Source organism: Chiloscyllium plagiosum, unplaced genomic scaffold (assembly GCF_037043375.1).
Source record: "Chiloscyllium plagiosum isolate Xiang-an unplaced genomic scaffold, Cpla_swu_hap1 HiC_scaffold_21, whole genome shotgun sequence".
NCBI classification, from domain to species: Eukaryota; Metazoa; Chordata; class Chondrichthyes; order Orectolobiformes; family Hemiscylliidae; genus Chiloscyllium; species Chiloscyllium plagiosum.
Window position 1 is genome coordinate 31,996,008 of NW_028270159.1, and position 27,602 is coordinate 32,023,609.

At 39.2% G+C, this 27,602-nt stretch overlaps 1 long non-coding RNA gene across 1 annotated transcript in view; it reads left to right on the forward strand.

Annotated features, from left to right (window-relative positions):
• LOC122564794 (uncharacterized) overlaps positions 1-27,602 on the forward strand; it is a 131,220-nt gene that overhangs the window by 90,913 nt on the left and 12,705 nt on the right. The window contains exons 2-3 of the long non-coding RNA XR_015760734.1: positions 17,006-17,054; positions 26,372-26,431. This is a non-coding gene — a long non-coding RNA (uncharacterized LOC122564794). The remainder of the gene's footprint in view (positions 1-17,005; positions 17,055-26,371; positions 26,432-27,602) is intronic.

The window sequence follows — 27,602 nt, forward strand, 5'->3', positions numbered from 1 at the left end:
ATTAACATTGTTAGATATCTGCTGATTACTCGAAAATAGGAAGAAAAACATAGTTCTGAATCTTTTAAACAATTATTATCACTGTAGTGGTTGATAACAGTGCAATCCACAATACAAAGATGAATCAAAAGGGACATATAGTGATATTGTGGAGTGGAAGAACGTTTGCTCTTTATAATTTAAATTTGAAATGTTAAGATATCCAATTGTGTTAAATATTGTTTCAAACCGGATCTCTATTCAGCAATAGTGTAGCTGTATATGTGTGTCTGTTTCAGTTCTTGGTGTTTCCTTTGCTCCCTGTTACTACCTGCTTCAAATGGACTACAGCAGCTCAAGGCAACTGCTGACTGCCACCTTCTCAAGGACAGGCAACAAATGCAAGACCCACATCTCAAAAGAATATATATATTTTTATAAAATCTGCTTTAAGGGTCACAGGTTAATGATTGTGCAGAATTTTCTGTAAAATGAAATAGATGAAGAGCAGTAAACTCTTTTAAGTGTAGAGTTTTGGAGATCATTAACAGTGGGGGTGAGAATTCATGGCAGCAATAATTTCAAGGCTGATGTCTCATACCAAGATTTTTAAAAGTGCTTTACTTCACAATGATTTCTCGATCTTAGGCATGCCATCTGAACTTGACTGGCACAGAGGGTGAAACACCCTTGACCATGCTGAGGCAGTGACAAGGAACAGTCTGTCATTTCAGCCAGAAGAAAAACTAGTATAGAGATAACCAACTGAAATGGAAATGGCAATTTCAAACATTAGCAAAGTAGTGTTTATGTTTTTGATGTACTTGTCAATGAATAATTTATGAGTACTTTTACTGAAGTACCTTTAAATAATGGAAATTAAAGTCTTTAAGTTATATGCTTCTGAAACATATTGTATACAGAGCAAGATTCCAAAATCTTTGCCAAGACTGAATGTCAGTGAAAGTAGGGAATGGGGAACATTCTTGCGCGGTTCTCAGGAAAATGAAAAGAAAAAATGCTATCAACTTTGAAATATGAAGATGTAAAGTGGTTTATAGCTGTTGATATTTATAATTAAAAATAAAATGTAATTATTTCATATTTTGGATCCAGATAGTTACAGTCTTTTATCATTAAGTAGATTATGTTATTGGATTTGTTTAGAAGATATTACTATTAGTGAAATTAAAGGGAAGATGTTTCAGGTGTGCAACCCTGCTCAGTTTTAGACTTAGCTTCAATTTCAAATTGTCTATAATCTATTAAATTAGAAAAAAAGATATAAAAGTCTGCTGTAAGGGTCACATGTTGATGATTGTGCAGAGTTTGCTGTTAGTGACAATTTCTTGTAGTTTGCTTGTGCTTTCGGATATCTTCCGAGAGAAATCGATTTAGAGTCATACAGCATGGAAACAGACCTTTCTGCCCACTACTCCAATCTGATCATGTTCCCAAACTAAACTAGTCCCACCTGCCTGCATTTGGCTTGTTAAAGTTTTTTTTAAAATGAGGAATTTTACGGAATGGCAGTGTTGTAAGCAATGTTGTGCTTCCAAGAATCGATACATACAATGCTGAGCTACTTGGTCCCACACCATTTTATAATAGGAGAAGGTGAGCTCTATATCTAAAAAACCTAAAGGTGAGTGATAAAGTTCAGAGTGTTGGACCCCATCAAGGTTCAGAGCAGTAAAATTAAAACATAAAAGTAAAAGTTAAAAATTGTGTTGAATCATGAGATCATTTTCATGATGTCAGTCTTGGGTTTTAAAAGCCTGACACTTGCAGAAGTTAATGGGGGTGACGAGAGATGGAGTTCTGCAGAGTTTTCATGCAGTGTGAGCTTAATATTTGGAGTATGATACAATGTAAAAAGTGTGGATTTCAATCCGATATAAATAAGCCTATTTGCAATGCAAAAGACCGGAAAGAAAAGGGCAGAAGAAAATTGTTATAAAGCGATTATGACACAGAATGATCCCATTCAGCCTACTGAATTGATGCTAGCTGTCAGTAGGTCAACCCTGTCAGTTATGTGCCCTCACTCTATTGTCAATCATTACATCAATAAAATACAAATGAGAAAGGTTCAGAAGGAGAGGTAGATAGAAGTTATTACAGATCAGTAAGCAATTGCATGTTTTACTGAAAGCTAAATAACAACAGAATTCTGTACATCTTATTAAAATGAACTTGGATGATATTGGTTAATTTATTAAGTTTAAGGTGCACCAATTGCAGTTACACTGCAGTTAGTATGAAGTCAAATATGAGGTCATTCTCACTGATTCTAATTTCCAACGGTATTATTGCTTTTGCGTTGATAGTTCTAAGTTGGCAGATAGATGTTTACTCATGATTCCTTTGCTGCACAGGTAGCTTCTCTTTCTACTAATTATGGCTCTACAAAAGAACTAAAGTTAGCACCGTGAAATATAAAGCAATGTCATGATTCAGTCTTTCAATGACAGTTCCTTTCAAGTCCTATTTATTAAATTATCTACTGGAAAACAATGCAGTCTAGAACATAATAGGAATGAAATTTATCTTTTCTTGATTTCAAATTTTACACAATTCTTTTTTAAAAAACACAATACCCTTTTCAAAGCCACCATATATGTGCTTTTTTCCCTCATGTCATTTAAAAAGTAATTTGACAGTTTTGATGTTTTAATTCCAAACTTAAAATTAAGTATGAAAAAGAAATTTGAATAAAATTAAAAAAAAACACATATTGGAGACCTGAAACAAACAGAATGCTGGTGAAAATCAATAGGTCAGGTAGCATCTGTAGAGAGAGAAAAACTTAGTTAATGTTGCAAGTCACTATCATACCAGGCATGAAACATTAACTCTGCTTCTGTCTCTCCACAGATGCTTCCAGACCTATTGAATGTCTCCAGCATTCTGTCTTAAAACTATGTACACTATATTCATTACTTTTAGATAAGGTTTATTCCTTTGTTTACCAATTCACAATATATGACACTATATATCTTGTATTAGATGTCACTGTGGTAAAAAGGATGCACATTATAAAACAGATCTCCTCTTCTTCCACAAATAACATTTCGCAAACAACTGCAGATGCTGGAAATCTGAAACAAAAACAGAAATTGCTGGAGAAACTCAGCCAGTCTGGTAGTATCTAGAGAGAAAGCATAGTCAACATTTTGGGTCCAGAAATTAACTCTGCCTTCTCTCCACAGATGTGGCCAGACTGGCTGAGTTTCTCCTGCAATTTCTGCTTTCATTCTTCTTCCTCCCCAAGCCAAAAACAAAACTGTTACATTTACTTACTTTTTTCATGGTCTCACTGTTCAAAACTACAAGGTTGCCTTCTCTGTAGTTTGAAATTCCTAAGTGCAAGTTAGTAACCTGCTAGATGTGCATCCTAGCACTGAGCAATTTGGTTATCATGTTGGTGAAAGTGCCAATTCCATAAACATTTAGAATGTGTATAGCCCCAGTTCTTGCCTCTGTTTTGGTGGTTGTCAGATTAAACACTGAAGAATTTGTACTTTAAACATATACATCCTAAGTCTTGTGGCTAGTTGTCACAGTTTATTGCTGCAGTTCTTATCAGTCAACTGATTGTACCATTGACTTTGTTTTATTCATTACTATTTCTCAAACCCACAAAACCCATTTAAGAAAATAAAACCACTAACTGTTCTCAATAGGCTTATTTGATCATTTTTCTCCTATTATTTCATGAAATTTTTGCATATTTCATGGAAGGTTCACATCTTAGTAATTATGCAGGATGATATACGGTAGATAAAAGCTGAACTTAATCAGCAATTACAAATAAAAACGATTGCAGATAAGACAGAGAGAGAACTTACACTTATTTAATACTGGCCTCGTATAATGTTCCAAAGAGTTTCATAGTAAACAGAATACTTCTCATCTTGCTGCAAAAGACAAGAAATTCCAAGCAATTTGTGCAAAGCAAACATCCACAACAGCAAATTGATCCCCGTTAGAACATCTGCTTTTTTTAATTGAAGCTAATTGACAAATAAATATCAGCTGAAAAACTAGGGACAACTTCCCTCTTCTTCCAAATAGTGTCAAAGTATCTACTTCAGATGTTGAATACACAGTCAGTTGTTTGTGGTTAACATAAATGGTTTAGACTTGAATGTAGGACAGTTGATCAGTAAGTTTGCAATTGATACAAAACTTGGTGGATTTATAAATAGAGAGGAGGACAGCCTTAGGCTATGCGAAGGTATAGATGAGCTGGTCAGATGAACTGATCAGTGGCAAATAAAATTAAATCTTGATAAATGTGAGGTGATGTGAGGAAAGGCTGAGGCACTTGGGGTTGTTTTCATTGGAGAAAAGAAGGTTTAGGGGTGACTTGATAGAGGTGTACAAGATGATTAGGGGTTTAGATAGGGTTGACAGTGAGAATCTTTTTCCACGTATGGAGTCCACTATTACAAGGGAGCATAGCTTTAAATTAAGGGGGGGTAGGTATAGGACAGATGTTAGGGGTAGGTTCTTTACTCAGCGAGTCGTGAGTTCATGGAATGCCCTGCCAGTAGCAGTGGTGGACTCTCCCTCATTATGGGCATTTAAGCGGGCATTGGATAGGCATATGGAGGATAGTGGGCTAGTGTAGGTTAGGTGGGCTTGGATCGGCGCAACATCGAGGGCTGAAGGGCCTGTACTGCGCTGTATTCTTCTATGTTCTATGTACTTGAGCAGGACAACAACCAAGGCAAGGGAATACTTGATGGATGGTATGGCCCCGGGAAGCACAAGGATCAGAGGGACAAGTGGATAAAATGGTTAAGAAAGCATATGGTATTCATTAATTATTCAAGGCATAATGTTTAGGAGCAGGGAGGTTATGCTGAACTATAGAAAACATTGGTTAGGTCCTCTCCAGAGAACTGTGTGCAGGTCTGGCACTCACATTTTAGGCGGAGTGTGATAGCACTGAAAATGCTATCAGAGGGGAGAGACGTGTAGAAAAGATTTATTATGATTGTACCTGGGCTGGAGAGTTCCAGTTATAAAGAGAGATTGGAAAGACTGGAATTGTTTTCCTTATAGCAAAGGAGACTGAGAGGGGATATGACTGTGATGTACTTAGGAAAAATGTTTGCTCTTAGTGGAGGAATCAATGACAAGGGGACATTGATTTAAGGGGCAGAAGTTTAGAGGACATGAGGAAAAACATATTCCCTCAGAGAGTGGTGGGAATCTGGAACTCATTGCCTGTAAGGGTGATAGAGGCAGAACTCTCAACATTTAAGAAGTGTTTAAATGTGCACATGTGATGCAAAGGCATACAAGGCTTTGGCAAAAGTGAGAACAGCAGATGCTGGAGATTAGAGTCGAGAGTGTGGTGCTGGAAAAGCACAGCAGGACAGGCAACATCCGAGGAACAGGAACATCGATGTTTCAGGCAAATGATGATGAAGGGCTTTTGCCTGAAACGTCGATTCTCCTGCTCCTCGGATGTTACCTGACCTGCTGTGCTTTTTCAGCACATAAAAGGCTATGGGCCAAGTGCTGGAAAATAGTATTAAAATACTTAGGTGCTTGTTTTTGACTGGCGTAGACATGATGGGTTTTCTGATTTTATGACTCCAATTATATTACGATTTTCCAAATATTCTGCTGTTACTTTCTTTATGAATTCCAGTATTTTCCTGATGACAGATTTTAGGTGAACTGGTTTATAATTTCTTGCTTTTTAGCACTTTTATTTTCTTTAAGGGAAGTATGATATTTGCAGTTACCAAAAACTTGACACCTTTTCAGAATCTAGGGTATTTTGGAAAGTTACAGCCAATACTATTAGAACTACCTGTTGGAAGACTGTCAGATACAGACCGTCAGGAATTGCCTTCTTTTAGCTACAGTATTAGCTTTTCTCCTCAACCTCCTGCTATTCTTGGATTATCTTTGTGCCATCTACCATGAAGACAAAATATTTGTTCTAGTTTCTGCCATTTCATATTTCCCATCATTAATTCAGTAGCCCAATTCTCTGAGGGACCAATATTTATCTGAATGACTCTCTCATGTTATTATTTGTTTTCATATTTCTGGTTAATTTACTCTTATAATGTGATTTCCTTTCTTTCTTCATCCTCCTCTGTTGGTTTGTAAAATCTTCCCATTCGTCTGGCCAATTTTCACGTTTTCTTCAAATTGGTATAATCCTTCACTCCTTAGTTATGAACAGATGATTCATCCTTTCTTGAAGAATTTTTATTTCTCAATGGGAGAATTATGAATTAATTTATTTAAATGTCTGCTACTGCCTAACTATCAATACTACCCTTAGACCCAATATGCATGTAAAACTGGGTGTGACATTTTTCAATGATCACTGTTTCCCCAGAAAATCTAATGAGGTCATTATTTAATCCTGTTTCATGACACATTATCAAATCTGAAATAGTTTATTCCCTTTTTGATAAAGGAAGTAGCATTCTACAAAGCTGTCCTTAATACAGACAATTAACTCATCCTCCAGGCTAATTTTCCAAAATACATCAAGATTGAAATAATCCATGATAATTTCAGTGAGTTTCTTACAAAAGTGCAGTATTTTTATACACGCTCCTATCAGAGGAGCCTTAGAATATTCCCACAAGTGACTTCTTCCCCTGTTATTTCTTATCTCCACCCAAGGTAATTCTATATGTTAGTCTTCTGAGCCAAGATCATTCCTTACCACTATACATCTTACCCTTAATCTACAGTAATAACCCATCTTCTTTCTCTTTCTTCCTAGTCTTCTAAATATTTCAAGTATCCTTCTATATTAAGATCCCAACCTTTGTCACCATGCAACCATATCTAGATTATACTCAATTATTTATTCATACCAACAATTCATTCATCTTATTATAAATGCTGTGTATATTTTGATAATTAGATGTTCATCCTATCTTTTTATGATTTCCTTGATCTGTTTGCACTGGTGCAACCTTACTACTGCATTCTTGTATCCTTCCTGTCACGTGTTGGCTATCATTTCCCAGAACACTGCTCTGAAATTCTCTCCTGCATTCTGTAGTTTAAAGTCTAATTTACAGGCTTAGATTTTCAGTTTGACAAGACCCTGGTCCCAGTTTAGTTTCGGTGAAATCTGTCACAACGTATAGGCTCCCTTTTTGTCGCGTACAGGTGCCAGTGTCCCATGAATTGAAATCCATTTCACCCATATCATACAATATTCAACTCTTTGATCTTATTGAGCCCAGGCCAATTTTCTCAAGATTCATGTAGTTATCCAGCAATTATTGTCTTTGTTGTTTTGTTTTTAATTCAATCTCTAACTGTTCACATTCACTGTTAAAAACCTTTCTGAGCCACTGTTCCCCACATAGATCACAAGAACTGAATTGTTCCAAGTTCCTCTTCAGCCCTCAGATGATATCCATAACTCTGACACTAGACAAGTGGCAAAGTTCTCTCAACTTGCATTCTCAATTTCAGGTAATATTAATATTAGTGATCATCCCCTAGCTATACCATCCCAAATTTACTACATTCTGTTTTACTCCCCCAATTTGAATGTTCCCCTTCACATAGTGCTACATTAAGCCTGCTCATTATTCCTGAGGTCCCTATTCCTCTCCTCACCTGCTAAAAGAACCTCAAGCCTATTGGACAAGCACAAGAGTGGAGACTTTTCCGGTGATACCATTTGAATCTCCATGTTGCCTTCACTTGTTACCTAGGTAAAAACAATGACTGCAGATGCTGGAAACCAGATTCTGGATTAGTGGTGCTGGAAGAGCACAGCAGTTCAGGCAGCATCCAAAGAGCAGCAAAATCGATGTTTCGGGCAAAATCCCTTCATCAGGAATAAAGGCAGAGAGCCTGAAGCGTGGAGATAAGCTAGAGGTGGGTGGGGGTGGGGAGAAAGTAGCATAGAGTACAATGGTGAGTGGGGGAGGGGATGAAGGTGATAGGTCAGGGAGGAGAGGGTGGAATGGCTAGGTGGTAAAGGAAATAGGCAGGTAGGACAAGTCTGGACAAGTCATGGGGACAGTGCTGAGCTGGAAGTTTGGAACTAGGGTGAGGTGGGTGAAGGGGAAATGAGGAAACTGTTGAAGTCCACATTGATGCCCTGGGGTTGAAGTGTTCCGAGGCGGAAGATGAGGCATTCTACCTTCAGGCGTCTGGTGGTGAGGGAGCGGCGGTGAAGAGGCCCAGGACCTCCATGTCCTCAGCAGAGTGGGAGGGGGAGTTGAAATGTTGGGCCACGGGGCGGTGTGGTTTATTGGTGCGGGTGTCCTGGAGATGTTCCCTAAAGCCCTCTGCAAGGAGGCGTCCAGTCTCCCCAATGTAGAGGAGACCGCATCGGGAGCAACAGATACAATAAATGATATTAGTAGACGTGCAGGTAAAACTTTGATGGATGTGGAAGGCTCCTTTAGGGCCTTGGATAGAGGTGAGGGAGGAGGTGTGGGCGCAGGTTTCACAGTTCCTGCGGTGGCAGGGGAAGGTGCCAGGATGGGAGAGTGGGTTGTAGGGGGGGCGTGGACCTGACCAGGTAGTCACGGAGGGAACGGTCTTTGCAAGGGGTGGGGAGGGAAATATATCCCTGGTGGTGGGGTCTTTTTGGAGGTGGCGGAAATGTCGGCGGATGATTTGGTTTATGCGAAGGTTGATAGGGTGGAAGGTGAGCACCAGGGGCATTCTGTCCTTGTTACGGTTGGAGGGGTGGTGTCTGAGGGCGGAGGTGCGGTATGTGGAGGAGATGCGTTGGAGGGCATCTTTAACCACGTGGGAAGGGAAATTGCGGTCTCTAAAGAAGGAGGCCATCTGGTGTGTTCTGTGGTGGAACTGGTCCTCCTGGGAGCAGATATGGTGGAGGCGGAGGAATTGGGAATACGGGATGGCATTTTTGCAAGAGGTAGGGTGGGACTATCTCCTTTTCCACCTATCCACTCCACCCTCTCCTCCTGACCTATCACCTTCATCCCCTCCCCACTCACCTATTGTACTCTATGCTACTTTCTCCCCATCCCCACCCTCCCCGAGCTTATCTCTCCATGCTTCAGGCTCTCTGCCTTTATTCCTGAAGAAGGGATTTTGCCCGAAACGTCAATTTCGCTGCTCCTTGGATGCTGCCTGAACTGCTGTGCTCTTCCAGCACCACTAATCCAGAATTCACTTGTTACCTGCCTGTTCCTGACAATGGACCAGACCTGAAGTACTTATCCTAAGGCATGTGACTGCCTCCTGGAACACATTAAAGCCAATTATAATACTGCACCATGTAACATGCCTTGATACTGATGTGGTGCACCTTAATGGAAACAAAAAAAATCATTAAAAACATGACTCTGATGAAGAGTTATGTTTTGATGAATTCTACATTTTACTGGGGTTGTTATGTATCCTATGAGAATCGACTGCCACTTCTGCTCAATAAAACCACAACAAGTTTATGTCAAGGAGGTCTCATTTTTCAGCAGGTAGGAGTGGAACTTGGCATAAGGAGACTAGGTGTTATAGAGTGAAATGCAAAGCTGTGGGCATTTATCTGTCTCCTGGCCACTTTTGAAGTAGCTAGTTCCAGGGTTAGATGATGAGGAGCTTAATGATTTATGGGCTGACAGTGGTAGGTGGTCCAGTAGATGACTAAAGGTCAATTGGTTGATTTGACTGGAATTTTCCAGCTGGCATGTGAGTACACCACTGAGACCAAACCCTCCACACAATTGTCAGGGTGGTCAACATCCCCAAACAACACTGTTTCCTCATTGCAGCTGCAGGCTATTCCTCAGAGGAGTTTCACACCACATCATGTGCCAGTACAAGCATAATGGGCCAAATGATCTCCCCCTGGGCCATACCTCTTCTGTGATTCAATGGCTCTATGACAAAGATAGCTGGGAGAAAGTGAGGACTGCAGATGCTGGACATCAGAGTCGAAAAGTGTGGTGTCGGAAAAGCACAGCTGGTCAGGCAGCATCTGAGGAGGAGGAGAGTTGAAGTTTCGAGCATAAGCTTTTCACGATGATGGCTGCCAGATTTTGCCTCTTGAGTTTTCTAGAGTTTCAAAATTTGTCCCTCTTGAAGCGAGTTTCATTAGTGCCCCACACACCTTGGCAGCTCCTACCATCAGCACTGGAGCTGCTAATCTTTCAGATGCTGGTGGGCTTCCAGTTGACTTGTCTCCTGAGCCTCTCTGCCATCCTGAATTGGAGAGAGATTTGCACCATATCTTCTTGAAAAATGTAAATAGTGTCAGTCGCATACCACCTTCTGCTTCAGCCTTGTCAGAATTACTGAACATTCATATTCCACTCACATTTACAAATGTAATTAACCATGGATAATGAACTGATTATCTGTTTTTCTGTGTTGTTGATCGAAGGTAAGGAATAACTTCCCTACACATTTTTAAAACAGTAAATGAGAACTTGAAACATAGTAATATGGAACTTCAATTTAAATTCACATCAAAAATGACAGCACCTCCAATGGTGAATTCCCTTTGTATTGTTCCAGAGTCACAGCCTTGACTTTTGTGCTGCTCAGGGACTAAAATTAGGCATGAACACAGAACCATTAGATTCAAAGATGAGGGTGTCACTCACTGAGCCACAGCAGACACCCTTTGTGGTCAGGACACAAAAATGCTCTCTACATCGGAGTCCTGACTGAGAAACAAGACAGCAACCCAGGATCTCCAAGTCTCAAAGCTGAATGTCATGCTATCAGAATCACTTCATTCAGTCACTCAAATATTTTATGGAAAACAAAACGATGTTTGAGTGCAAGTAGGAAAGAGCTGCAAAGTAGAAATGATGGGTTGAAGAGTAGGAATTGTTTGCTTTGGGACCTATTGAAGATACTTCAGATGTAGGATCAACAAAATACTTAAGTGAGAGACTGAAGCTAGTAGGAAATGTGAAAGTAACTTTAGTCATAGTGAGACAACAATAGTAACTCTTTGGACGAAAAATGAGAGAAAATGCAGGATTTGCTTTGCATATTCCTTTAGGATTTGGGAATTACTAGTAAAATCGTCATTCATTTCCCATCCTTAGTTTTCTTTTGAGAAGATGATGAGGGTCCCTTGTTTTGAATCAATAGTCAAGAATATACTTCCATAATCTAGGGGGACAAAGGAGACACAAATAAGGGACAGACCAGGATTAGGGGAGACAGTGGGGCACTAATAATGTGACTCAACTAACATAATAGGGGTCAGTGTAACCTTAATAAGGCGTGGGTTCAAATCCAGCTTCTGGTGGATTTAAATTTAATCAATCAAATCTGGAATTGCACGCATACAGTAGTAATGGTAACCATGGAAGTGTTATTGATGGTTACTACCCAATGAAATCTGACATCCTTATCTGCTCTGGCCAACATGCAATGTGGTTGACTCTTAATTACCCTCTGAAATAGTTTAACATGATGTTAAACGAGATGAAAGGATAATTAGGGATTGGCAACATATGTGGCCTCACCTACAATGCCCACATCTCATGAATAAATAAAGTAATAAATAAAATGTCAGTTAGGGAATTTCAGGATTTTGACCTAATGACAATGATGGATATGGCGAACAGAATCGTTTGTGACTTTGCGGAGGATCAGGAAATATTGGTCTTCCTATACATTTTATTGCTTTTGTCCTTCTGAGATGATCTGAAGTTGAGAAGTCACCATTTCCCCACTGTTTAATGTACTAAGAAAACAATGATATTCTAAAATTTAACTCCAAATGCTGATCAATAATTTAATATGTGAGCGCATGAGGTCCATTTTATCCTTTCTGGACGTTTTTGTTTGTAATACTGATGGTGAACATGACGAATCTGAAGCAGAAATATAAAAAGATATTCCATTACACTTGTCCTATAGAAGTCAGATTATCTAATAAGGGTCTAGAATCTAGAGTCTAGATCCTGAGCAATTACTGTGACCTGCAGTAAAGAACATGATTATTAGAAGCTCTTTGCACCAAATTGGGAATATAGCAAAGATAGCCAATGCCATCTTTTACCTTGACGGGGCAACTTGTAAGGTATTTTTGTTCTTTCTCCTGCCCTATCCAGAACACACACCCTCAGGCTGGAAATAACACTCACTGGAACTCTGCACAGCCTGAATGTTCGACCAATTTTGAATCTGTCACATCACCACAGGTCTTCTGCCTTCAAAGTACTGAGGGACAAGGGAATAGAACAGTAGATTTACTGTGATTTCTTGCCATCTAATTTAATGAGATCAGACACAAGAGTCTCAAGCATTTAAACAGTTCTACATTTCTATAACACTGATTGAATTGGGTGGCACAGTGGCTCAGTGGTTAGCACTGCTGTCTCACAGCACTAGGGTTCTGGGTTTGATTCTAGCCTTGGGTGACTGTGTGTGTGCGTAGAGTTTGCACATTCTATTTGTGCCCATGTGAGTTTCCTCCCACCGCCCAAAGATGTGCAGGTTAGGTGGGTTGCCCATTCTAAATTACCCATAGTGTGCAGGCTAGGTGGATTAGCCACGAGAAATGCAGGGTTAAAGGAGGTGGGTGGAGTGCTTTTCAGAGGGTTGGTGTGGGACTCGATGGGCTGAATGGCCTGTTTCCACACTGAGGAATTCTATGATTTGTAACACAAATTGATTCTGAAATCTGCTAAACCTCATATCACATGACTAACTAGAGAAGAAGCACAAATTGTTCCACTTTTGTTTTCCTGTTCCTGGCTTGAGGTTCAGAAATTATGTCACTGAAAAGGATGATTTATTTTCTCACCACATCTGCAACCACCCAAAATTGACGAAAATGTAACAAAACAATGTTAAGAAGCCCACAATTGGTGTTCGATTTTGAAACAACTTTCAGTTCTCATTATAACTCACAACTGATATATTCTGCCAAAGTCAGAATTACTGGCAAGGGGAGCTGTCTTTGTTTATCAATTTTACATTTTTCAAAATTTTCAACTGTTTCTCCTAACAGGAATGGTTATCTCTGGAGTGGAATTCCAAAAGTGCCTATTTCCTTTGGTACTGCTATTTGGTGACCTTGCTTTTTAATTGTCAGTTTAGATTTAAAGTATCAACAAATCCATTTCGCTGTGGAAAGCATTGCAGTTCAGATGGCTCCTAACAAACCTGATGGCCATAAACAAGTTTTCTCAATGATCATAACAATGGGGAATCAATAGGCTTGCCTCACATTTTAATAGGTTCATTTTATTTATTCTACCAAAAATTTATAAAGCTGACTTAGATCTTTGGTTGATACAGTTACAAATGATGAATTCATATTAAGTAAGCCTAGTTTCAAATCTATATACAATGTAATGGAGCTTTTGTTTTGGAAATTATGAAAATTACAGCTTTGAAGGCAAAGTCATGGCAAAATTGTTGGCATAATGTTTAATTCCATTCGTAAAATCCTTCAGTTTTATAGTTCCAAAATGGTAACGTATCGTAATCTTGAAGGGAGTTATCACTTTTGTGGGATATGCTTTTGATGCAGAAATAGATTGCTGTGTTGTTAGTTGTGTTTTTAATTTGGTGTCAGGAAGCATGATGCTCTGTGCACTGCACTGATCCAGCAGCAGAGTCTTACCCATTCAGCTGGTGGGATTCTGAAATGGTACCTCTTTCAATACAAGATATAGGAAATACAGGTTATATGGATAGTCTCAAAGCACCCATTTCACACTCCTTGAAATAAATACTGCTGTTAATAGCCTGTTGAAACAAATTTGGCTTTGGTTGGCTATTTTATCCACAGAAAACACTGAAGTAGAAAGAGAGACATTATGCAGGAGGTTGAGAAGTAACCTTATAGAGGTTTATAAAATAAGGAGGGATATAAATAAGGTGAATGGCACATGTTCTTTCCCTAGGATGGTGGATTTCAAGACCAGAGCGATGTATTTTTAAGGCAAGAGGAGAAAAGCATGAGGGACAACTTTTTTTACACAGTGAGTGGTTTCCATGTGGTATGAACTTCCAGAGCAAGTGATGGATATGGGTACAGTTACAATGTTAAAAAGACATTTCGAGAAGTACGCAAATAGGAAATGTTTGAAGGAATATGGGCCAAACATAGGCAGGTGGGAATAGTTTACTTTGGGATTATGGGCGGCATGGACTGGTTGGACCGAGGGGCTGTTTCCATGCTGTATGACTTTATGACTCTATATACTGAATATAACAAATAGTCTCTCTGATACGAGAATGATTGATGCTGACTGTTAACAACAAAAAGAATCTTATTTCCCAATCACAACTCTCACCTTGATGAGCACAGAATTTCAGAATATATACAAACTACTGCCTTTCTATTCAATAATGAAACCAATTCAAGTTGCTTAGTTCAGAAAGTTCTACCCTTATACGTAAACAATACTCCAATGTGCAATTATGCTGATGGATTCCTTTTGACAGCATTGTAAGGTTTGGTCCCTTTAAAAATGAACTGGGTCATGCACGAGTGATAATAGAAAGCAGCTGTTTGGAGCATACATTTACTCCATAAATATATTGGTTAATAGATGAAAAAATACCAGAGGTGATTTGATGATGGAAAACAAAACTCTGTGTGTAGTGACAGCTTTGAACAGGTTAATTAGAAAATTACCCCATAATGTTTTTGAGATTTGGAGGTGCCGGTGTTGGACTGGGGTGTACAAAGTTAAAAATCACAAAGCGCCAGATTATAGTCCAACAGGTTTATTTGGAAGCACTAGCTTTCAGAGCATTGCTCCTTTATCAAGTGGCTGTAAGGGTCTTGTGGTATAGTAATAGTGTCTGTACCTTTGAGCCAAATGGCCAAGGTTCAAGTCCCACCCCCTCCAGAGCTATGTGATTGCATCCCTGGACAGGTCAATTAAAAAGTTTGTCAAGTTTTGAGGTTTTTGTGGCAGAATGGTTCAAAGCCAGATGTCTGTAATAATATCCCAGAACTGGCTGACTAGAAAAATACCTACTCCATAAAGCTTTGAGGGCTTGTGGTCCAGTGGTGGTGTTCCTACCTTTGAACCAGGAGATCTACGTTCAAGATCTACCTGCTTCAGAGGTGTGTAATAACATCTCTGAACAAGATGATTAGAAAATATCTACTCTCGGGGACCCCTGCAGCAATACCTGAAAACTAAGATGATTGCCATTCAATGAATTAAGTTTTCCCCAGTAAGGGGATTGGTCAGAAATGTGGGAGAGCAGACTGGAGTTTGTATAGAGTTGTGAAATTTGTATGTACAATTATGAAAATGTACTGACTCCTGCTTTGGGAGATGGATGGCTAGCTGAGCTGGCTGGTTAGCAATGCCAACAGCATGGATTCAATTCCTGCACCAGCTGATGTTATCATGAAGAACTCTCTATCTCCCATCATCTGAGGCATGGTGACTCTCAGGTTGAACCACCACCAGTCATCTCTCTCTTTAATGATAGAGCAACCTTATGGTCTGGTAAGACTATGGTGACTCTACCTTTAGATGGATGGTGAGCAATGTAATACTGTTGAATTTTAAAAACATCTTTCAGTTTGAGTTGTCCAATGGGACAATTTCTCTTCCACTAAAGAGTTACATTCATATAGCACTTTTCATGACCGCCAGATGTGCAAACACAATTGTAATGTAGGAACAAACAGCATCCAATATGCATGGAACAAACTTCAACAAACAGCAACATAATAATCTATTTCACGAGAAATATCAATTTTAAATCAACAAGACAAATGATCCACTTCTTAAATAAGAACTTAAATTTAAGAGGAGATACTCAACTTTGCATACAGCACAGACTCTGAAAGCTGAGCAAGAGGCGCAAACACTTGATTTATACTGGCAGTCCTATTCCTACCTTCACGGTTCAATTGATGACAAATGTACAGCAGAGTCTGGAGCTGAGGAAGTAATTCATAGTGTCATAGAATCACCCAGAATACAAATAGACACCAGCCCCATTATGTCTTTCCAACCAACAAACACCAAACTACACTAATCACATTTACCTGTGTTTGGTCTGTAGCCTACTATACCCTGACATTTTAAGTACTCATCTAGATGCTTCTTAAAAGTTCCATTATACCTGCCTCTACTACCCTCTAGGACAGCACATTCCACATTTCTACCTCCCTTGGTGGAAAAAGTCAAATTCAGAAATCCTCTAAACAACTTGCTCCTCACCTTATACTTATGCCCTCTGGTCTGAGACATGTCTGCTATGGGGAGGAAATTCTCATCTATGGTCCATGCCTCTCATAATTTTGTATGCCTCAATCAGATTTTCCCCCATCCCAGCCTCCTCTGCTCCATGAAAAACAAACCCAGCCTGTATAGCGTCTCCTTATAACTGAGAGAGTTCATCCCAAGCAACATCCTGGTGACTCTCCTCACCATCTCCAGTGCAATCTTCCAATAATTTAGCAACCAGAACTGCACACAATCTTCCATCTGTGGCCTAAGCAATGTTTTATACAGTTGTAACTCCTATATTCTAAACCTCAGTTCATGAAGGCAAGTGTAATTGATAGTATATCCCTTGTACATTTGTCCTTTAAGGTGCATTGCATTGCATGGAAGTGTACTTATTTATTTTTAACTGCACAATAGATAACACTCTGGTCTTGTCAATACATATTCTTCACCCAAAATTACATCGATTCATCAACAAATTATTGTTTGTGGGACTTGGTCTTTGCAATAATTGAAACTATAATTAAAAGCATTCTATTTGGGAATCTTGTGACCCAGTGGTAGTGTCCTCACCCCTGAGCAAGGAGGCCTGGGTTCAAGTTCCACCTGCTCTCTACACAACTGCTTAAGGTGTATAGTAACCACTTTGAACAGATTGGTTAGGAAAATATCTCACAGTACTTCATTAGCTATAAAGCTTGGGAGATGTTATGTGAATGCAGATTCCTTTTTATCTTTCGTAACAATTTTAAATCCACACATATCTCTGTAAACATTTAGTAAATGGTTTTGAGATTACCTTCCCTTTCTCTGGACTTCTTCGTCTATTAATTTTTTTTTCTTGTTTCTCTCCAAAGGACTCAAGCAATGCTGCTCCCTCAATAGAAAGAGCACCAAAAGTTCCAGGTGTGTATGAACAATGAAAGTGTAGATTTGTAAATTAATGATAATTGCCACCAATAAAGATGAAGTGAAAATTAGTAAATGGTGTAATTCAAGAACAGTAATAACTTCAGGTCCTCTTTTGGTGCAGTGGTAATGACCCTGCCCCTTAACCAAAAGGTCTGGGTTCAAATGCCACCTGCTCCTGAGGTTTGTAATAGTATCTCTGAGCAGTTTGATTAGAAAAATAGTTTAAGTGAAGAAATTTGAAGTGACTTCAAGACTAAGCTGTTTACTTCACTAACATACAGCATTCAATTGCACCTCAGCTTCAAGAACTGAAGGCACGTGGTATTTATTTTGAAGCAGTGAGATAAAGGGTCTGAGGCCTGTATATTTATCTGAAGAATTATGGACTTCCACCAATGCAATTTCTTGAAATATCTGCTGGAATGTCAAACTTTCATATCCTTAGTACCAGGGCTTCCTGGAAGTCAGACTGGGCAAGCCCAGATTGAGAGTGGAGGATACAGGGTGTAGAGGCAGACTGAATGGAAGGCCGATTTCGCTCACCGGCTCTGGATTGATAGCCCTCAATCCTCAGCTCCCCTTACACACTCTCCATTCCCCATCCATGCCAGCCCTTGTCATATCTTGACCACCAAGACCTCATACCCTCCATGTCAATCTAGGTTGCAGTAGTCACCGCCCATAGTACTTTAGAACCCCATGCCAATTTAGCGCCAGCTCATACAGACCCATCACTGGCATGCACTGCCCTTTGTCCTTACATCTTCCATTGCTAACTCACCCAGTATTGACTATGGGCAGACCTCAGGACCCGTGCAGAGACCCTTACAGAGATGAGATAGAATAAACTTTAATATCTTGCACAGACTTTGCTATAATAAAAAAAATAACTTTTATCTTCATAAAACCTTTACATTTAGATCCTTTAAGTTATATAATGTCTTATAGCAGCAATTATTTAATTCAAGTTCATAATCCCTCTTAGCAACATGTATTAGAATTTATAGTCCCACTCCAAAACGTCTATGATCACTTTGTAAGTGGCAATCAAAATGTGGAATGGCTGACATCCTATTGCAATGATAAATGACTTTGAATTCAGTCATGTAGCACTGATCCAGTAATGAAAACCCTATGTCAACAGATAGGGTAAAAAACAAGCAATGAATAGACAAAGATTTAAAGAACTGGATTTTAAATGTCCTGAGAGTTTGAAAATTCTGTTTGACTGGTGTTGTTTACAGGTCCTTTTCATGCTTTGGACAATTTCCTTCGACAAGCCCTCTTGATAGTTCACTTTGACATGTCTATTGCGGTTTTTGATGAGCTGGAAGGTCATGGATTTATGCAGTTTTTACACATATTCATGATTTTTATAACTCCAAAGGGCACCTTATCTCTCAAAGGCCAGATTGACTCTCCTGAGTCTGTTATGGTATCAAGTCCAGAGATGCTTATCTGAAAAAATTAATCATATCAAATCTGCTCCTACCAGGTCTAACTTGAGCACTTTGTACTTCAGAAACCCAGGTCACAAAAATCAGAAATGGCTGGAGGCAGATGGTACTTTGTGTGCGCGGCCACCTCCGCAAAATGCACATATATGAAACCTTAACCCACTCCATTCCCACCTCCATGAAAATGATAGGTGATGTGTTTCAGTGGGTGGGACTTTTCATTTTAAGGCACTTCTGCTATTTTCATCAAAACTCCAGACTTGAGAGTTTGTAACAGTCTCCATCAGAAGGATAAAAATAGAATGAGCAGCAGTAGCAAAGATTTGCTATTCCTTCCATGGAACCTGCATGATCTGCAAGGGAGTAAACAATGATTATATAGCAGTGTGTCATTTCTAATAACGCCAAGAAGATAAAATTTCCAAACTTCTACAAAGATGGTTAGCCAAGAAAATCTTACAGTGATCACTTTTAATCTTTCATCTTACAATATTAGATCAGTTGTTAATTTTAAATCTGGGATAGATAATCTTTTTTATTAAGCAAGGGTGTTGAGGGATATTAGCCAAAGTTTTATATATTGAGGTAAGCCACAGATCTGCCATGATCTCAGTAAGTGCCGGAACAGGCTCAAGGAGTTGGATGCTGTACTTTTGTTCCTAAGTTGCTGTGGTATTGTGTTATTTTGCATTACAAATAGCCAGAAATATGCTCTATTACTTGCGAGCTCAATTGGGCATCAGGAGTCTCCTGAACTCTGGGTCCCACGTTTTATTTCCTTAACTGCTAAAATTTTGTAACAAGCAAAGCTCACATTGACTAGCTTTCTTAGCTCAAAGAAGATGAATCTATTTAATTCTCCAAGAAGAAGATTTGAAGTGATATGATGTTGTGGTTCTGTTCGCCGAGCTGGAAGTTTTTGTTGCAAACGTTTCGTCCCCTGGCTAGGCGACATCATCAGTGCTTGGGAGCCTCCTGCGAAGCGCTTCTTTGATGTTTCCTCCGGCGTTTATAGTGGCCTGTCCCTGCCGCTTCCGGTTGTCAGTTTCAGCTGTCCGCTGTAGTGGTTGGAATATTGGGTCCAGGTCACTGTGTTTGTTGATGGAGTTTGTGGATGAATGCTATGCCTCTAGGAATTCCCTGGCTGTTCTCTGTCTGGCTTGCCCTATGATAGTAGTGTTGTCCCAGTCGAATTCATGTTGCTTGTTGTCTGCGTGTGTGGCTACTAAGGATAGCTGGTCATGTCTTTTCGTGGCTAGTTGATGTTCATGTATGCGGATTGTTAGCTGTCTTCCTATATAGTGTTTTGTGCAGTCCTTGCATGGTATTTTGTACACTACATTAGTTTTGCTCATGTTGGGTATCGGGTCCTTCGTTCTGGTGACTATATAGGACAAACAGGAAGACAGCTAACAATCCGCATACATGAACATCAACATGAACATGACCAAATCTTCATATACCAACCACTACAGCGGACAGCTGAAACTGACAACCGGAAGCGGCAGGGACAGACCACTATAAACACCGGAGGAAACATCAAAGAAGCGCTTCGCAGGAGGCTCCCAAGCACTGATGATGTCGCCTAGCCAGGGGACGAAACTTTTGCAACAAAAACTTCCAGCTCGGCGAACAGAACCACAACAACGAGTAGCGGAGCTACAAATCTTCGCACAAACTTTGAGCGATATGATCATGAGAAAGGAATAGATATGTCAGAAGAAATAATTCATGAGAATGTCTGCAATAATTTGTGAAATATGTGGCAATGATGGTGATGGAATTATTGTTGATGAATTGTTTGACCGCTGGAATTATTTTTAATCTTTATGTTTTTCTGCATGAACAAATCATTTTTCTTGCTTTGCTTAAACTACTCTATTACTGTGAAGGCTTCACAGATTGAATATTGGGGCTTTTTATCTTTCACCGCTGCTGCAGATTGCATAATTAGCACTTATGTCTTAAGAAATTAGACAATAATAAAAATGTCCCATCAGGCTTTTCTGTTCCAGTGGACATTAGATATGTGAAAACTGGCAATAGCAGAAAGATACAAGAAAGAACTGATCACAAAGGACCAACAGAAGTCACAAGTTTAAATTATGTTAGGCTATTAATTTGCACACAGCACAGTTACTATTGTAGCTATAAGGTTATTAATAAAATTGAAGTAGTTTATTACAATAATATTGGTCTTTATTTCAGTGTCAATGTGAAGGAGCTAAGAGCTTTAAGGACTGACAGATTAAGAAGAAATGAGATTCGCTGGTCCAGCTGATTATAAATTTTAATTGTGAGAGAGATAATGTTAAAAAATATTTTGCATTTAAATAGCAGCTTTGATAACTATAAGATATTGAAAATTGCATTGCAAAATATTTTGTGAGGACCTCTGTTATAATGTAAGAAATGTAGCATTCAATTAGTGCTGAGTCAGCTCCCGTAACCATAAATGTGATAGTAATGTAATCATCAGTTTTAGTGATGTTGTTTGAAAATATCACTCGAACTCAATATACTTGCTTTCATTTCCAATGAAGGAAACCAAACTGCATATAACAAAACGTTTGCAGCTGATAAACTCGATTAGTGCTTGACCACATTTTAATTCATTCACTGCATAGGGGTGATAAGGCCAGCATTTATTGCCGATTATTAGTTGGCCTTTCATTAGTACAGCTGAAGGGCTAATTGTCAGAATTTTTGAGAGAGCAGTTAAGAACCAAATTTCTGTGAACCCAGAGTCACATATAGGCCAGACGTGGTTAAGATGGCTAATTCTCCTCCTGAAGTGGACGAAAGTGAAGCAGCTTGGTTTGAACAGTCATCCAGGAGTGCAGTACTATCATGTTCACAATTACAGATTATACCTTATTTTAAGATTTAGCTAATTAACAAAATTTAAATTTCCTTGCCTTTAATGGTGGCATTTGAGCTCCTATCTCCAGCTCATCGGCTAGACCTCAGGATTATATCCTAAGGATAGAGCAAAAGACAATCTTTTAATTCATTGTCTGTAAAACACTACTTGCCTTTGCTTCTCTGGACAATGATAACATCAGGGAAGCAAGATAAACACCTAAAGAGGGAAAGCAAAAGAAAGTCATATTGATAGGGTTACAGAAAGTGTAAGTAGGAGGTTCACTTAGAACATAAATGCTGGTGGAGACAAATTTAGCTAAATGTCCTGCTTCTAAGTTGTAGAGTCTATATTTAACTTTACAAATATTTTTCATTTTTAAATTTTATTCATAAACATTTGTGTTGTTAGTACTATTGCATCTAGCACAGCCAGAATAATCCAATCTAATAGGAACACTATAGCAATATGCACAATAAAACTTCACCAAATCAGTGACAAGAAACACCTCAGGATCAACTGCAGAATAATATGCCTTACTGAACACTCTAATCCAATTTACCTGATTTTCCACAAGCTATATGGTCCTTTATTGACAATTAGCACTAGGCAGAGCTTTTGTATTGTAGACCCATGCTCACTAGATGCTGGACTGGGATTGTACAAAACCATTGCATATAGGAGTGTTCCTGTCAGCAGAGACAGAAGATTCATCTTATCAACTTGGACCGGAGGTCAACAATCAAAGTCTAATGTAGTGCACAATTTATTTCCCACAAATACATTCCAAAGTGTTTGAATACATTTCCAATTGGTTTGTTGATCTAAAGTGCAAATTAAATTTTGTGAGCATTACATTTCAGATTCCTGAATGCAGTGTTTCAGCAGGAAAGGGGAGATGGTTGCATAGTGGTTTTGTAACTTGACAAATAATCCAAATAATGGGCTAATTCTCCAGAGTCATGGGTTCAAATCCTACCAGGACAGGTGGTGAAATTTGAATTCAACAAATAAATCTGGAATTAAAGTTCAATAAAAGAAATGAAACCAGACAGAACACATAGCATCAACCAATGCACCAGAAGCAACAATGGCACACAGTCCTATCAATCCTATAAAGGCCTCTTTAATAACACTTGGAAGCTTGACCCAAAAGTGTGAGATCTGTCTCAGCTTATTTAAGCAACATCCTGAAACAATCATTGTCACAGTATCATACCTTACACATCATGTTCCAAACAACAGCATACCATCCTGGGTATGTCCCACCCCACCAACAGATTAGAGCTACCAGAGGTTGTGGCAGACTGGGGAATAGTTGCCCTTTAAGTCTACAACAACCAGTCTGGACCCCATGGAATGTCATAGATTCAGGTCAAACATGAACAAAGAAGCCTCCTGCTGAATACCATCCCACCTCACAGACTCAACTGATGAATTGGTGCTCCTCTGTGTTGAAGACCACTTAGAGGAAGCACTGAGGGTGGCAAGGACCCAGATGCATTCTGGGTGAGGGTCTTCAATGTCCATAATCAAGAATGGCTCAGTAGCATCACTATTGAAGAAACCAGCCAATGTTCTAAAAGGCATAGCCGTGGGACATGCCCTGTGGCAGTTGTTGAGGGAAAGAACTCAACAGGGACAAATGTATATTACCTTATCGTCACTAACTTACTTGTTGCAGATGATATTGCGAGAAGTGGTGACCGCATAGTCTTTGCGAAGTCCCACCATTACACCGAGGACAGCCTTCCCTGTATTATGTACACTATCACCATGCTATATGAGATAGATTTCAAACAGATCTAGAAACTCAAGTTTGGATATCCATACGTTGCTGTGCATTACAACAGCAGTCGAATTGTATTCAAATGCAATGGCCTGGTGTATCTCCCATTTGACCATTACCAATGTGTGAGGGTATCAGCCTCGGTTCATTAAAAAAATGTTTTAAAAAGTTTGTTTAAAAAGAGTGCAAGAGGGCATGCCAGGAACAGCATCAGGCATGCCTAAAAAAAAGGTGTCAACCTGGTGAAGTGACAATACAGGACATGGCAAACATCAGCAGCAAATTAAAAAAAAGCATTTACTGATCCTTCAGTCAACCAATCAGATCAAAGTTGCCATATTCTAAATGGATGCAGTATTCTAAAAGTGGCCTAACCAATGTCCTGTACATCCCAACTCCTAAATTCGATGCACTGACCAATAAAGGTAAGCAAGACAAATGCCTTCTTCACCACCCTATCTACCTTTGACTCTACTTTTAACGAACTATGCACCTGCACCCCTTTGTTTGACAACACTTCCCAGAGCTCTATAATTAACTATATAAGTCCTGCCTTGATTTGCCTTACCAAAATGCATCTCCTCACATTTAGCTAAATTAGACTCCATCAACTATTCCTCAATCCATTGGCCAATCAGTTGTACTCTGAGATAACCTTCTTCAATGTCCACTACACCACCAATTTTGGTGTCATCTGCAAACTTACTAACCATACCGCCAAAGTCACATTCAGATTATTTATAAAAGTGATGAAAAGCAGTGGACCCAGTACCGTTCCTTGAAGCACAGTCTGATCACAGTCTGAAAAATAACCTCCACCATCACCTTCTGTCTCCTACTTTAAAGCCAATTTTGTATCTAAATAGCTAGCTCCCCCGGATTCCATGTGATCTACCCTTTCTAACCAGTCTACCATGCAGAACCTTGTTGAACACCTTGCTGATGTCAATAAGGAGAATGTCTACTGCTCTGCCCTGTCACTTCTTCAAAACCTTAATCAAATTAGTGAGATGCGATTTCCAAGCACAAAGCCATATCGATACTTCCTAATCCATCCTTGACTTTCTAAATGTATGTAAATCCTATCCCTCAGAATCCCCTCCAACAACTTACCCACCACTGACATCAGGCTCACTGGTCTATAGTTCCCTAGTTTTTCCCTACCCACCTTTCTTAATTAATGGCACCACAATAGCCAATCTCCAGTCTTCTGTGGTTATCAATCATATAAATATCTCAGTAAGAGGCCCAGCAATCTCTCTCCTAGCTTCCCCCAGAGTTCCAGGATACTAGTTCTTTATCCACCTTTATGCATGTCAACTTGTCCAGAACCTCCTTTTCCATAAATGAACACTTGTCAAGTTATCACTATTTATTTCTTCAAGTTCTCTAGCTTCCATATCCTTTTCCATCATAAATATTGATGTGAAATGCTCATTTAATATCACCCCCATCTCCTGCCGTTCCATACATAGACAGCATTGTTGATCTTTACTCCTGTACTCCTACTGCCAATGTTCTGTACAGCCGCAACATGACATCCTAACTCCTGTACTCGATGCACTGACCAATAAAGGCAAGCATTCCAAACACCTCCTTCACTATCCCATCTATCTGTGACTCCACTTTTAAGGAACTATGAATCTGCACTCCAAGGTCTCTTTGTTCAGCAACACTCCCCAAGACCTTACTATTAAGTGTATAAGTCCTGCTCTGATTTGTTGTTCCAAAATGCAGCTTCAAAAAGGTAGCTCACCAATACTTTTCACCAAGGAAATTAGGGAGAGATAATAAAGGCAGGTGGTGCCAGTGCAGCTTGCATCCTGTGAATGAATTTTAAAATTAAGTTATGAATCATTGGCATTCATGCAGGTATAACTGAACATTGCGGATTAGTCCTTTAAAGGTTTTGAGAAATAATATCTTTAATAATAAAACAAACTTGGCTACTGGAATTCTAATACTTACTAGTTACATCAGCTGAACCTTATTAAATAGCAGATTAATCAATCCATGATATCATCAAACTCATCTGTCTGCCTAGAAGAGGAGGAACTTAATGAGAAAATGTTAAGCAAACTTCGACTAGTTCTCTCTGTCTATCACATTCATTTACTTGCATTATCATGGTTTGTAATACTGTTCACTGATACTACTTCAGCAAATAAACAAACAAAACAACAGCTTTGGTTTAGAAATTAAAGTGCAGATGTTATTAAAAAATCTCGTGAAACGACATAAAGGCAACGTCACTGACTCTTGAGGTCAACTTATTGTAGAAACTATTTGGAATCTTCCTCTGTGATTTTTTTGATGAAATTTTAATTCCGTTGATTAATAAATCATCCAATATGTAGCTCCCTTATTAACTAGCAGTTAGTCAAAACCATATTCAAATCCAGCATTGAAATATATCCGAAAACTGCTATTTTCACTCATTAAGACGGCAATTAAGAATTGGAAAGCTTTTTTAATGATTACCAGCAATTCTGTTAACATCAATGTTTCCTAAATACTTTATCAGTCTGACTTGCACAGATACCCATCTCCCGTTAACAACTGTTAACTGATTTATAATAAAGTGATAAGGATCAATAGATGTGAAGCTGGAAGAGCACAGCAGGTCAGACAGCATCCAAGGAGCAGGAAAGTCAATGTTTCAGCCCAGAACATTGACTTTCCTGCCTCTTAGAAGCTGTCTGACCTGCTGTGCTCTTCCAGCTTCACATCTATTGATTCTGGCTTCCAACATCTGCTGTCTTTACTGTCTCCGACAGTGATGAGGGTGCTCCAGCCAGCCTCTCGAGTAAATATCATGCTCACATCTCTACTTACAGTGGTTACTCATTTTGAAACTGTTTGCTAAACTCAAAGGAATGGAAGATTAAGAAAAAAAACTCCACAGTTCCCAGAAATCATATATAATAAAAACCACTCCTTTTCCAAGAGTCGCAAATTTTAATTTAGAAAGGTGATTTTTTTTGAAGCACTTTGCCTCATCTCCTCATTTGCACTACCAGTGAAGTTGAAAATTTGATTCCCTTTCTGTGTTCCACATGCATTAGCCTGCTGTAGCAGTACTCATGATAGGACATCTAATTGATCTGAAGGTTAGAGGAACAAAAACAAACTAAAACATTTTTTGTAAAAAGCACAAATATTGATATTTTGACATTCTTCTGTGTTTTTTTTTCTCACATAGAAACAAGCATTGGGCCCGCACCTGAACCAGAACCATTGAAAAAAGTAAAATTCTTTCAAGGTAAAATTACATTACACCGATGCCTTTAAAAAGTCACTCTAAACCATGTCTGCACTGTATTGTGGCAATCAGGAGACTGGAAATGAGGCTATTTCCTTGCAAGGTTAACAGCATTTACAAATTAATCCTGTTATCTGGTCCAACAGTATACCCTTGTGATAAAAAACCTGATGCATATAAATATATATCTTGCCTGAGTTTTGCTTCCTACACAATAATTGCTGCTGCAACTTGTTCTTTTTTCCCTAAATCAATGCTTGGTAACATGCAACATTGTGACTTCCCCAACCTGCTGTGCCCACAGTTCACCCAGCAGTGGTCTCTTGATGTCAGTGGAGACATCGGGGGGGGGGGGGGGGGGGGGGGTGGTGTGTGGTGCTAAGGAGAAGCTAGGTACTTTCCTACAGTCAGGCAGGGGAAATCAAAGCAACTCAGCAGAAATCTCACTTCCCATCTCTGAATGCTTTACAGCAGAGGTGCTGAGCAAAGGTCAGACCTTGAATAATGTATCATGACTCATGGACAAGGAAAATGTCATTTCTTTTTCAGTATATATGCAAGTATGAGTACTGATGAAAAATACACATTTTGTTAAATCTTTTCATCTTGCCCTCATAGGCTATTTCACAAAAATTCAAACTCAAGGGGAAACCAACCTATATATTGTGTGAGAGGATAGAGCTGATTGGTTGTCAAGTGGACTCTAATTGTTAGAGGCATTGCCATGAAGAATGCACTCACTAATGCTGATTGAAAGTTAACCATTAGGCATTGTTTAGATTTTACATTGGGCAGTTTAATTCTAATTGGTCAGGAACATTGCCTTAGGAAATGAACCAGTAGGTTTAGCTAGGTTCAGTCAGGCCTGCAGTGTGACAATGTAAAAATTACATATATTAATAAACAGGGCCCCTTTTTTGCAACAGAAAGAATATGTGGCTGTGCACATATTCACTGTGGCTGTTTCAACTCAGCAAAATAGGTGATAGTCATTTGCTGGGCCAGCTTCACCAAGTTAGTAGGTCAGCTGTATCAATTCACCAAACATTGGAGGTAAGGGCTAACTGGGAATTCAGACTTGTATCTAACCTTTAACACTCAACGAAGGAAATTATATTAAGATATATCTCAGCCACTTGCTTAGATATCCTTAAAGGTTTGAGTGAATTGA